The sequence below is a fragment of the Stegodyphus dumicola genome, chromosome 12 (genome assembly GCF_044657685.1).
Source record: "Stegodyphus dumicola isolate Sdum_Otavi_A_Nest chromosome 12, ASM4465768v1".
In the NCBI taxonomy this organism is placed as follows: Eukaryota; Metazoa; Arthropoda; class Arachnida; order Araneae; family Eresidae; genus Stegodyphus; species Stegodyphus dumicola.
The window spans coordinates 10173456-10188279 of NC_140779.1; the positions used below are offsets into that span (position 1 = coordinate 10173456).

At 35.6% G+C, this 14824-nt stretch overlaps 1 protein-coding gene and 1 non-coding gene across 2 annotated transcripts in view; both read left to right on the forward strand.

Moving 5' to 3' along the window:
- The window catches only part of LOC118196098 (uncharacterized), a 787551-nt gene that overhangs the window by 55546 nt on the left and 717181 nt on the right, over nt 1-14824 (forward strand). The gene's annotated exons all lie outside the window — the stretch shown is intronic.
- Nucleotides 8179-8258, forward strand: TRNAG-GCC (transfer RNA glycine (anticodon GCC)). Its single transcript has one exon. It is a non-coding gene; the product is annotated as a tRNA-Gly (tRNA).

A 14824-nucleotide genomic window follows, 5' to 3' on the forward strand; every position in this document is an offset into this window, starting at 1 on the left:
TAAACATATTGAATTAACAGTAAATGAACTTTTAATTAAATCAACTTCGTATAAAGCGAAAGCCTTTGTCAATCATTACTAAAATAATTAGTCTTGTCCAGCTTTATTCAAACCTCGTTCTTGCGTAAGACACTGAGCCCACGTATTTTAAGGTATTAAATGTAAACCATCTGCACTTTCGTCCGAATATTTGATACAAAATATTTAACTTCATGACTTTACTATAATTTTTTCAATACTTTTATCTTCAACTCTGTGACTCGTCAGCTTTTATTTCTGCAAAGGTTGGTTAAGGCCGTACGTAAAGACATTCACTCAGATAGAAACATTCCATTGTTCTTTTTCGTAGTCCTGTGACATCTGAAGGATAAATCACAAGGTGTTGAGTGTTACTGTTACTTCAGTTACTCTTTTAATAACACGTTTTCAAGACGCTTTGTTGTGAAATTTAGCTGTTTTGCTTATTATTTTACCAGCATGGCTTCGACAAGAGATCAGCTTGACATCCAAGTCCCGAACTCATTCACCCGGTATTCTTTCAGTTACATGTTAACAATCATCGATTCCCTACCTTGAATTTCGTTTCAAAGAAGCCTTATGCTAGTTTCTAGACGAGAATAACGCCTATAGAAAGTGGCAATTAAAAAATAAAAATAAAAATAAACATAATAGGATAATAGCGCTGTCATTGGTAAAGACATGACCAGGATTTGCCTTACAATCGTTAAATTATATATAATCATACGTCCTTGAAGAAATACCACTTCACATATACAGTGGTGGCCAAAATTGTGGACACTTTTGGAAATTTTTATGTTTTTGAACTTTGTATGCTTATAGAAAATGTTACTTTTCGAAAAATGCAAACTTGTATATATCATTTTAAAGAGAATTTATTACTGAATTCAATACTAAACACAAAATTCAATTATTTGCAGTACAAAAAAATTATACGTGCTTTAATATAAATAAAAACACAGTTATGAAATGGTTTGTAATGTCTACCTTTCCCGGCCAATCACTGTTCTTGTTCTGAGAACCAATCAAATGTTAATAACTGCCAGTAGAAGCTGACATCATGTTAACACTTGAAACAATTCATTATTTTGCTTTGTTTTGTAGAAGGAGGACCTGTTTCTTATACACTGCAATTACAAGTAGGAATTTTTGTAAAAAATTTTAATATTTAGTCAAGAAGCAATGACATCCAATAAAAGAGTAGATTGGACACCTAGAAAGACACGTAATTTTATTGTCTTACATTAAAGTGGTTTTTCTTATGCTGAAATTGCAAGACAGGTGGGTGGTTCAGTGACTACATCTGGAGACCGAAAGTTTTGTTTACGATATCAGGAGACAAATTCAATAAAAACAAAGAAGAGAAAGGCCGAAAAAGGTGCACCACATCTATTGATGACAGAAGAATAAAAAGACTATGTCTCCAAGATAGAAAAATGTCATAAGCGGCCATCAGAAGTGATCTGAATGATGCTGGTGTTTCTGTCAGTTCAAGAACAATCAGGAGAAGATTAACAGATGTTGGACTGAGAGGTAGAATTCCACGAAAAAAGCCTTATCTTAATTTTCAGCAACGAAAAAAAGACTACAGTGGGCAAAGGAACACATAAATTGGACAGATGATCAGTGGTCACAAGTTATATGCAGTGATGAAACTAAAATATCGTTATTCGGTAGTGATGGGCGAAAATATGTAAGACGTAGAATAGGAGAAGAGCTACATCCTGACTGCATTCAAGCAACTGTGAAGAACCCAGTTAGTGTTATGATTTGGTCATGCAGATGGTATTGGTCGTCTTCCTGTCGTCGATGGGACACTGAATGCCAGAAAATACATTGACACTATTCTAGAAACAAAACTTCTACCTTCCATCCGAGAACTCTTTCCCAACAATGCTTCGTTTATTTTTCAGCAGGATTCTGCTCCTTGCCACACGGCGAAAATATCGAAAGAGTGTTTTCGTACAAAGAGCATTAAATTGTTGACATGGCCAGGAAACAGTCCTGACCTCAATCCTATCGAAAATTTGTGGCACCGTTTGAAAACTCTTGTCCGAATGAGGGCCCATCAAATAAAAGGGAACTAATTGAGGCTATAATTGTTTCCTGGCATCATGTAATAACGAAAGAAGAGCTTAAAATTCTTGTCAGCTCAATGAAACGTCGATGTGAAGCTGTAATCAAAAATAAAGGGTACCCTACTAAGTACTGATAACTCACTGCAATCATCACTATCTAATATATATCGATAACTATTATCATTTACCTTTTTTTCCGTATTACAAATAGTTGAATTTTGTGTTTTGTATTGAATTCAGTAATACATTCTCTTTAAAATGATATATACAAGTTTGCATTTTGTGAAACGTAACGTTTTTCTATAAGCATACAAAGTTCAAAAACATAAAAATTTCCAAAAGTGTCCACAATTTTGGCCACCACTGTATACGAAAGTAGCGGAAGTATCCGATGCCAGTTTAGTTAGATGGAGAGTAATGTATTTAACAACAGAGAGAACGATACCGCTGTAAACCTTCTCTAATAACGATGCAAAAAATACGATTCATAGTCATACATTTTTCAGTCTGATGCGATAGGGAACCCACATAAGAAATTTCTATAGAAAAATAAACTAATTCTCTCTCATTATATCACTAACAATAGCACGCAGTTTTTTAATGATTTTCATCTTTCTAAGCAAATGGTCGTAAAAGTTCAAGTTCCATCCAATATTTGACCTATATTCTATGTGGCGAAAAATTTACCATAACTGATCAGAAATCAATAACGCGAACAAACAAATAAACACACAAGCAGACATTCTTCTTTATATACAAGTAACGGGTGGCCATAATTAAACTGACAGTGCTCACAGTGTTCTGTGAGAAGGATTACAGCGGTATCATTCTAAGTTTAAAATTTTTTTAAGTTTTACAATGAAATAAAAACAGCATTGCCAAAAATTCCCGATTTCAAAAAATTCGTGGGAAGCCATTTTGACTGCGTACGACTTTAATCAGCCGAGATATTAATTAAAATCTGTGAAAACACTAACTTTCGCAAACATTTTTCCGAGTGACAACAGTCTCGCGCGTTGGAGAGAAAAATACTTTATTTCGAAAGGTGTTGCTACTGCTCGTTTTCGAATCGGAGAATTTATTAGTCAAAAATTTGTAAGGTTTACAAAATCTATATACCGGGTGGCCATAATTAAACTGATAGTGCTCACAGTGTTCTGTAGCGCAATCTATTTTCGAGAATGACGCCACATTTTGTAGGAAGTCTAAACAAGACGGGGAACGAAGGATTCCGCGAAAAAATAATTAGCTCCAGTCACCGCTAGGGGAACATTTGGCGCTGTGTAATAGAAAATAGAGTGTTAACAAATGCAAATCAATACGGAAATTACCCTTTACTTTGCATTCAAACGAGGTTCAATGTGGCTGCCGTTGTTGTGGACCACATATTGCATTCTGTGCACAGTATGCACAACAGCAGAAAGTAACATGTCTGCAGGAATCTCTCGTACAGTCCGCTTCAACGTAGCCAGGTCCTGGACCACTCCTTGATAGACCTTGAACTTAAGGTAACCCCCTCATAGCCAGACGTCGCATGGGATAAGATCAGGCGACCGAGGTGGCCATGCAGTTAGAAAGTAGCGGCTAATGAGTCTTTCTGTTGTGAATTTCTGCCGTACCATCTATTGCACGCGTACAGCAACGTGTGTAGGGGCTCCATCTTGCTATATTATGTAGTCAGCTGTAAAAAGTTGGAAGTAATTGCTATTAAAATAAATAAAATATCTCAATTCTTGCAACAGTCACATATTTGAAGATCATGAGGGGTTTAAGGTGTAGGAGTCCCCTTAAACTTTTGAGAGCCTGCGAATTTCTGATTGCATTGATAGAAGACGCTCCTTCTGCAAACTGTCGCCATGTTAAACAAAAACATATTTTCCATAATATTGTTGAGGAAACCCAAATCTTGGAGTGCTCTTGGGTCAGATATATTATTCAAAATTCATAACTGAAAGAATGTCTGTCTTTAATGAGCAATCATACTACAGTCCAACAATTTTAAAGAAGGATATGCGAGGGAAAAAATATAGAGCTCTTTTTTTTGTTTGTTTTAGCACTCCTGGTTATAAGAATAATAGTACTAAGCATTAATTCTAACAATAAATTTATAAATTTCTTGCTTCATAATTACAACAAAAATAACTCGAACATACGTTACTAAGAAGATCCTCTAAATCTCAAACATTCATTATGTGTAAATTCACTCGCTGTAAAGCCGAAATAACAAATATTAGAACAGAAATCGGTGGCCTTTATTATGAATTTGTAAACAATTTAAAGGCAACAATAAGTATTGGGTCAGTCCATAAATTTGTGCGCATTTTTTGGTAAATTTTTAAATAATACAAAAAAAAAAAAAACACAATTTAACATTTTAATCAATTATATATTTTCCTCCACTATTTATAATGTCTCGCCCTTTTACAGGCAGCTTTTTTATGCCATTGCTGTAGAAAGACTCTGGTTTTGATGGGGGAAAAAAAAAACTCTAAAATTTATTGTGTACATGCTGTTTAGAATTTAATTTTTTCCCAGTGAAAAATTTTGTAAGGCACGAAATAAGTGAAAGTCACTTGGGGCAATATCTGGGGAGTAAGCAGGATGTGGCAAAAGCTTCCATTTAAATTAAATAATTTTTTAATCGATGTTCGAGCCGTATGCGGTCTAGCGTTATCATGATGAAACAACACTTTCTTGATATTAACCAATCGCGGCCGTTTTTTGATCAGTTCTGAGTTTAGACGGGAAATTTGTTCACTATAAACTTCTGAATGAATCGCTTGATTTGGTTCTAACAGTTCAAAATGTCCTGAACGGGATTCATCATCAATGCTACTTTTTCCAACTTTAAATTTTTTAAACCATTTCTGGGCAGTCCTTACACTAGCAGTATGTTCACCATGTACACTATTAACTTTTATCGCTCCAAACCTGGCAGATTCGCCACACGAAAATAAAATATGTAGCACAGCACGTTTGTCTGATTATCTATATTCATCTTCTATGGGTTGTAAGGTTCTCACTAGTGTATTTCTCAGTTACTGTAGAAAGTGACGAATCTTAAGAACTAGTTAGCGAATAATCGCTTAAGTTCGTGTGACAAAAAAACAACAAGTTGAAAGGTAACGAACCCTTTATTATTCCAATAAGATTTAACAAAACTCCGTTTTGGAGTGTACAATCAAAGCCGACACTTAGGCTTGAACTTAAGAAACTAAGAAATAAACTAAAACTAAGATTAACTAAAGAGATATAGCCGAAGCTATCAAGATTCTAATCGAGTTGGCCCCTTAACTCTATTTGACTACGAAGCTTATCAAGGGTCTGAGTACGGCCGAGCGTAATAACGGCTTTGAGTGAGAGAGTCGCCAAAAGGCAGACGCGCGCAAATCAGAAACTCTGATTCTTTCTAACTCAGCAAGTAGATTTCGCGGTTTAAATACCGCTCCTCCTCATGAAGTATTCAGAGTGATTCCAAAACTACGTTCTGGCCGGAAGTAGTAAGTTGAAGTTAAGAATTATGACAGAAAAGGAACTTAAAATTTAACTGTTAATAAAATTAACATAATTCTTACATAGTACTAAAATATGTTCGATATTTACGAAAGTTGGTAATGAACTGAATAATATGTTAGTCAATCGATGACAAGTTTCAATAGGTTCAAAATTGTATTGTTTTCGTAAATGCGTCATTAGTGAATTCCACTCATACTCTTTAATGCTCACGAACTTATGGATTGACCCGATAATTTAAATGCGAATGAAGAAAATTTTAATCTTTAAAACACTTGTAAACACAAAACAAGAAGCAGCGTTTGGAGATCTGAAATACCTCATCAATGAGATATTAGGATTTTCTTTTCATTCCCTTGAAAATACCGTTGAACGTGTTTACTTTCCTAATGTAACATTTTTATCTTTATTTGTTTTTATTATTTGATATTGAATACAGAGACTGTTCGCACATTTTTTAGATGATTTTGGTAAGCGGTAATAAAAATTCGTTTCCAGCAAAAGAAGTAATTGCAATTGTACTATGTTTTTAAACGTCAACATTATCGTTTGTGGCTTGAACGTTTTGTTTTTATTCAAAATGGCGAATTTGACAAAGCAGTGGCTCGAAGGCTACATTTACGCTCTTTCCGAAGAGAAATATGCATACTCCGTTATCCCAAAATGATGTGAGAGTCATGGTTTTCTGATATCTTAAGCGTCGACAGGTAATATCATCAACAAGAAAGGAAAAAAACGTCAAATTGGAGCCTCAAGTGGGACAAAAATTCCAAACAAGTATCCAAGAAAAAAACGGACATCTTCGACTATTGCAAAGGTACGTTGTTTAATGCTAAAAGAATATTCCCCTAGTCAAAGGACAGTTGCAAAATCATTAAAATGCTCGGTGCCCACTGTAAACAAAACGATAAACGTTGATTTAAATCTTAAGAATGCGAAAAAACGTAATGTGCATCGTCTTCTTCCAAAGCATATCACTCGACGCAGGACTCGCTGAAGATCTCTATATGAGAAACACTTATCCAAAGAAAAATGAAAATCATTTGTCACAATAGATGAAGCATGGGTGTATTTAAAAAACTGTAACAAAGAAAGAGCCATTTATTATCATAAAATTGGAGAAAAAAATTTTAAGTACATGGTTCAAAGAATCGAAAGTAAGTTTTTCTAAGGGATTCACGATGGTTGCTGGTTTTTCTTATAATGGCAAGTTAAAAATAAAGAGAGTGCAAAAAAATGTCTAGATTAACTCCAAATACTATCAGGAACATATTTTATCGCCAATTTTTCTGAATGAAGTATCATCGCTTTACCCTACCCACAGTGCCATCCATCTGTGAGACTCCATCAGGACAAAGCTAGCAGTCACACCTCAAAATCCACTATAAATTTTCTAAAAGAAATGGAACAAAAAACTGGTATCAAGGCCATACCCTTCACTGATATCCCTACTTAATCTCCCGATGTGTCACCTATGGATTTTTGTGCTTTCGGACTTTTAAAAACTGCATTATCCAAACGTTGTCCCAAAACCCTAACAGGACTCTGAAAAGCTGTTCGGGAGTAATGGGATAGAATATCTCTTCTGCCACTTCAAAAGGCATTATTATCCTGGAAATTGCGGTGTCGAAAGATAGTTCAGAATAAGGGATGTCAAACAGAACATTTAAAAAACAAGAATTTTCAGTAATTTAGTTTTGTGAATACAATATACATCGTCTAAAAAATGTGTGAACAGCCTCTGTATTTCGGCAGTATATTTTATATGTGTTCGTGAATGTTTTTGCATTTTTAAAAGAAGGCGGAAGCATCGCATATTCCAGAAATCAAATTCCGCATTGCGTCTTTAAAAAAATAAATTTTTGCATATGTAATGAATTAAAAGAAATTCGCTTTCTCAAGTAAAGGGGGTTTTTGGTAATGCCTCTTCAGATGCGATTAGAGTTCTTTGCCATGGATGGTTGAGGTGGAATGTCCCCGTCTGCCGCGGAAATGCGGCATTATTGAGTCAATGCACTGAAACCCAGTCACGACCGAAATGTGGTCGAAAGTAGAAAAGGGGAGCGAGAAATTACACGCATGGGATATATGACTCCCAAGGCCTGTGTTTCAGGGTCATTGTTTCACGGACCGAGTGTCGTCCATTTCTTCACCACAGAATACTTTTATTTCATATTTTTTCCCCATAAATGTCTTTCGAAATTCTCTGGCTTAGTTTTAAAGTGTTTACAATTTAATCGCAATTTACTGTTATCTTCGCTAATGTTGTATTTTCTTCTGTGTTTGGGTGTTATTGTTTATTATCGTAAAATGTCAAAAAGTATCTCAGCAGAAGCACTTTCGTGATTTTAGTCACTGCTTTTGTCATTACTGTTATAAGGTATTTCTCCCGTGCAAAGAATTAGAGTTGGAGTCTTTCAGCAGTACTTGTTGACCAATCTGCATGTTTGGCTGCGAAATGCTCCATTTGGCACGATTCTGTAGTTGATTTAGATACTCGGAATACCACCGCTTCCAAAATTTAGCTTGGAGTCTCTGAACTAGTTCCCACCTGGAAGGAAAAGAAAGAGAATCCAAATCATCGGTGGTTCAGTGGTAGAATGCTCGCCTGCCACGCGGGCGGCCCGGGTTCGATTCCCGGCCGATTCACCAAATGCGCATCGGTGGTTACAAGGTTCGGTGGTAATCCAAGTTTCTCGAAAGAGGGGTGGTTCAGCAAAACATAATATCACATCAAATATGAATAAATCAAAAATCAATAATCACCAATCAATAAAATATAAATTGATTTAATTAAATATAATGATATTTCAATCTAGAAATCGCACATCATCCATCGAGTAACTTCCATCGAATCTCAGAACACACTCAATGACGCTCTCAGCACCCTATAGTGTTAGGCGAGTTTTACCATCCAGTCTTCCTAGCGTGCCTTCGTAGTGCAGTGGTTCTGCACGCTGGGCCGGTATTGCAGAGGTCCGTGGTTCGATTCTCGGCGAAGGCGGTTGCTAATTTTCATCTCTCCAGCTTTTCAATTAACCTAATGTCTCTACAGGTGACAGGTGACGGAGGACGAGGGCGCCTGATGTTTAACATAGGTAAACAGGCATATGCCCCGCGTCCTCCACTATCTAGTGGCAACAACTCCCTGGAGCCTCATCAGGCCGCCTCGGGAGTATATTTGAATCTTAATGAGAAAGTTACATGGCCATACAAGGGCGGTTGACATAGTCTACATTACAAGTGATGTGTATTATGACATTTGAAAGTTTTAGGATTACAGTGGTTGTTACAGGAAATCTAAAAAAAAAAAAAAGGGGTGGGGTGGAGGTGGCATAATAATGTAAGACATAATGCACATTACAACACACTTAAAATGCACAGAACATACTCACAGACTACTAAGTAGAGTACTAATAATGCATTCATGTGATGCTGTTAGAACATATAATGCTGGGCAGATGTAATACTATGTGACATATAAAAACGTGTAATAAAACTGGTAAGATCACAGGATGCAGAGCAGAGATAAAGCTGCGATACTAGTGAAAACACACGGTGCATGCCAGATATAAAGCACGCGTGTAACATTGCCAGATATAAAGCACGCGCGTATACTAATTAAAACACATGATGCAGGGCAGTTTTAAGACAGATAATAACATAAGTTGCAAATAATTATTAGCAATGAACTTTGGTTTACATATGAAACAGATGGTGGTATATGAGTAATAATACTTATGGGGAGACAATTCATAGTGCATGAACCTAGGCTAACACATGATAGGAGTACATGATGCAGAGCAAAAAAAACCCCAGTCGCCCTTTAAAAGCGGGAGTATGTAAGGTATTTCTCCCGTCTTCCTAGCTTGCCTTCGTGGTGTAGTGGTCAGCACACTGACCCGGTATTTACGAGGTTCCTGGTTCGATTCTCGGCGAAGGAGCTGCTAATTCTTCATCTTTACTGCTTCCAAAAATCCTAATTTCTCTGCGGTGGCGCCCGAACTAAAAGGGTATTGTATGAGGATTCTACACACCCAGGATTTGGCGACTGGGTCCCTTAAAAACCCCAGTTGTCCTTTAAAAAGGGGAGTAACAAAAAGTGCGTTAAATAGTATATAAGGTATTTCTCTCACTTTCCTAGCGTTTTCGTGGTGTAGTGTTCTGCACGCTGGGCCGGTATTCCAGAGGTCGGTGGTTCGATTCCCGGCGAAGGCGGTTGCTAATTTTTCATCTCTCCAGCTTTTTAATTAACCTAGTGTCTTTACACTGTAATTAAAATTGTTTTGTATTCTCGTGCAACGCAGCACGAAACTTATTTGAAGAGAAAGCTGCACCGGAAAAATTAAAATACAGGAACACGCGCATTCAACATTTCAATAAATAGATATCTCGTAACCGTAGTCTTTTGCCATCCAGAGAAACCGAGAAAACAACAAAATATTCTCGTGGTGATTAAAAAGTTAGAAATTAATGCTTCTTCTTAGTTATATTTTGTATGATCTATTGGATCAAAAGCTTATCTCTACATAGATTTTCGTAGCTACATTTTATTGAAAATTTGAGTCCTATCAGCGTTCGGGCCGTAAAATTATTGAACACTGTGGTACTTCGAACTCAAATTCCGGCGAACGTGTTTAATGCACGGAGGCTTCCTGTTTTGCCTTTGTATAATATTGAATATGAGTCCCTTTCACTTGAAAGGTCTCCACAAAGGCATCTCTTTCGTTAGGAAGGTAGTCAATAGTGTTCGCTCCAAAGCAGTTACAATGGAGCCTCAGAAAACGAACGCTTCAATTCACGAATAATTCGAATTCGAAACAAATTAGCTAAACAAAAAAATGCCTTGGACGACGAACGGCCTGTCGAGTTATAAATATTTGTATAATATAAATTAAATCAGTTGCCGAAATCCTTACCAGCTTAGCAATATCTTGACAAATTAGCGAGATAGCTATTTACTAAATGTTAAGGGGACTCATACACCTTATATCCCTCGTGATCTTCGAATATGTGACTGTTGCAAGAATTGGGATATTTTATTTATTTTAAAAACAATTACTTTGAACTTTTTACAGCTGACTACATAATATAGCTGCTTTGGAAACTAGTAACCTGAAAGTTTGTGTTGCCACAAATACTTTTGTAATGTAATTCTCTTTGTGACAAAATATTTCGCCCCGTTTCCACCTTGCGCGCATGATATTTTATAATTGGCTAACGGTACATACTTGAAATTGGATGGAATTCTTTATATGGGCACTATTTTTTAACTGAACCAACAATCTGAAGAATATTTTAATATTGAAAAATTTTATGGACGAAAACATTACAAATTTTGTTAATGAAATACATTTTATAAACTCAACTCAAAATAAAATAAAAATTTAACATGAAATTTTTAGAATTTTAGGTTCACAGTAGTTTCCAAATGTTATAAAAGCTATATATTAAATATGGAATTAAATTATGAAACAGAATGTTTTAAACTGTGCGCGCAAGTTGGAAACAGGACGAAAAATGTTGTCCCGAAGCGGATTAAATTATAAAAATATTTGTGGCAGTACAAACTTTCTGATGACTATTTCAGAAAGCAGCTTTATTATGTAGTCAGCTGTGAAACGTTGGTAGTAATTGCTTTTAAAATAAATAAGTTATTCCAATTCTTGCAACAGTCATCTATTCGAACATCCTATGAGTTTTAAGGTGTATGAGTCCCCTTAAATAGACTTGCTCCTGTATTGTTACTTCTCCTGCGTAGCGTCCTTTCTCTAGATTTTCATGTGTTACATTATACAGAAAAATACCACGATTTCACATATAATTGCACTAAAATCTATATATTGTGTGTATAAAATTCGTAACACTGCCCCCTTCCAAGGACTGCGCGTCGCGGGCAGTATAATCCCTGGACAGGAAGCCATACTTACAAGTAAGGCAAATCAGTGCAATCTAAACATATGTTACGGTGAAACAGCGAAATCTGGAGAATGTCCACTTTCACCGGTGAATGTCAACATTCACATAGTGTCTTGGTGTATGTCCGAAATATTTTCCAAATACTCTTATTTCTGACTTACACCGGTCAATGTCGACATTCACCAGGTACTAATGGTGAATGTTGAACATATAAGAATATTATATTTCCTTCTCCGTAATTCATTCGCGAAAAAACGCACTTGAGACTCAGAATAAGAATTTAAGAATATAAGAACTTCAAACACACAGTACATTCATTCTAAATGAGAAAGGAAAATAATAGAAGTTATAAACTTACCAAATTATGTGCTTCAAATCTTATTTATCGCAACAACTTAAACTATTATGACACTTTAAATTGCACAAGAGGCCCTCGCTTTTACAACTGCATTTATTTGTGGAACACTTCCTTTTGGAATGGCAGCGTGTACATATACTCCTCTGTTTTCGACCTACACCGGAGCATATCTGTGATTGTCGACATACACCGGTGAGGGTCCGAATGTACAAGAATGTAATGCAATATTCGATCTTTTACCGACGTATTTGGTGAATGTTGATATTCTCCGGTGAAAGTCGACATTCTCCAATTTCGGTCTTTCACGGTAACATATTGTAATGTATTTTGCAGTAATTTACAAAACAGACAATCTTCTTAGTAGAACATATATTTTATTTCTAGTTCACGGTGATAAACAAATTTCATACAATTCAGAAGTGGCAAAATTTTCATACTACTCCTAGCTGTTAAATCTTTAGAATACTCAATCTTTTTTTTAAAACAATATTCACGTTACTGAGTAACGGTTTAATACAAATATGGCGTTGCCACTTCAACAATAATTATATTTATTTATTAAATAACAAGATATTACAACCTCTCCCCCCCTCCAGATAAACTTTAATTTATGCTTTTATAAATTAAAGTTTACGGTTTTTTTTTTTTCTCTTCAAAACAACAATATCAGCACAATACAGAATTGAAATACAAGATATAACATAATAAGATACACTGAAGAAGAGAGGAAGGAACAAAATATTTTTTTTATCTATATAGAGAAACAAATTATTTAATCAGGCCAGGGAGTACGACTTAATGCGTCTACATTTTTATGGTTTTTACCATTTCGATGAACGATCGTATAATTGTAGGGTTGTAGTACCAGTGCCCATCTCATAAGTCATGGATTTAGACTCACATTATTTTTGAGCCAAACTAAGGGATTACGATCGGTCATGGTGAGGAATTTAGTATGCCCGTCTAAATAACATTGAAGTTTCTTTATAGCAAATATTATGGCGGCACATTCCTTTTCTGTGGTAGAGTACTTTTTTTCAGTTTCTGTAAACTTCTTACTGAGGTATAATACTGGATGTTCATTGTCTCGTTCATCTTTTTGAGCTAAAATGACACCCATACCAGAGTCTGAAACATCAATTTGCAAAACAAACTCCTTATTGAAATCAGGTGAGTGTGCCAAAGGCTTTTGCGGCAGTTTTGCTTCTTTAATAACTCGCTCTTGTCTGTTTAATTTCTTTAAAAACTTCTCCTTGACTTGCATCTCAAATCCAGAGCTTAGCAATTCATCTGGAACTTGCAACTGAGAATCCTTTAATTTTGTCAATTCTTTCTTGTCAGGTAGTTTTTGTTCTTTGCGAGATGAATCTTTGTTCTTATCTGCTACTTGCACTCTCATTGAATGAGGCAACTTTGAGTATCCTTCATCATGTTTGTGCCTCTTTGCTAAGTTTTCTGACGTGTGCTTAGATTCTGAACGTATTTTTAATTTCTCAGCTTTAGGAGCACCTTCATGAGTTCTTTTATAAGAATTTCTTTGATCTGCTGCTAACGAACTGTCAAACACATCTTTACTTTTTGGAGAAGAAGGAACTGGGGAACTTGTAGAGGAATAATCATACACATGATCCATAAAAGATGAATCACCAGGTAAATAAGGTGAGTCAACTTCCATATAAATAACTTCAGTTTTCTCATCAAGAGATGAACGCTTAGATTGTTTGTCAGATTTCTGTGAAGCATTGACAGGAGCTTGACTTTTAGGAGGGTGAGTATTGACCAAATTACCCTGAGTTTTAGCACTATTATTTGTTTGGTTCTGCATCAAAGTTGTGTAGTTCTGCATTTGATCCCTATATTTTTCAGGAATAACAATTACTTCATTTTCATTTCCATTTTTATCTAATTTCTTTTTCATCAACAGCCCGTTCTCCTTTACTTTGAAATCATTTCCGAAAATTTCACTTTTAGCTTCGCTAAGCAATGAAGCTAGATCTCTGCTTTGATGCTGAGGTTCAATTAATTCCTTTGAATTAGCATTAATTATTTTCTTGATTTCCTTGTCTTTCTCATCAGCTTGCGGTAAAATATCTTCGTCAGACTCAATAACAGACAGTTCTTCTTTTTTTCCCATTTCGGTGTCTCTACTTCGATCTTCTTCACGAGATCTTTTTACTTGAGATCGTGTCAAAACTGCATTTATTTTTTCTAAATTTAAGAATGATTTATTTTTGAACAATTGGGCAGTTTTGTTACCCAATACATATCTGCCAGGATCATTTGTAACAACAGCTGCCTTTGTTTTTATGTGACCAAGTTTACAATTAATTTCAACTTCAGCTAACGGTAGACACACTAAATGGTCATTTAAGAGATATTGTACCCAGACATGTTCTCCAATCATTTTTGCTTTATCTACATATTTTCGAGATATAACATCTACTGTGGCTCCTGTGTCTCGAAGAATAGGCATTTCATACCCATTAACTAAACCGTTAATTGTATACGTCTTTAATAAATCATCATTCGAAAATACGCAATTTATCTTTTCATTTGGTTTTAAGCGAGGGCACTGAGGCTTAAAATGATCGTATGACCCACACTCGAAACAACGTGGTCGATATCTTTTGTCATATAAATTTTCTTGGTTTTTGTTTTGGAACTGATTCCTTTGCTGATGATCTTTCTTGTATTTTGAATCATCCCATCTATCAGAATGCTTAAAATGAGGCGGATGCTCTATTTTTTTTCACAAAATTATCATAACGCAGTTTAAATGATCCTTTGTTAAATTTCTCAGTCTGATTGGTAAAAAATTTCGGTTTTATTGTTTTTCTCACATCTTCAAAATCTTCAATTTTCTTAACCATTTCAGTAGGTGAAATGATGGTTGTCCATTGATCCATAAAATGTCTTTGAAATCAGGAGAAGTACGCTT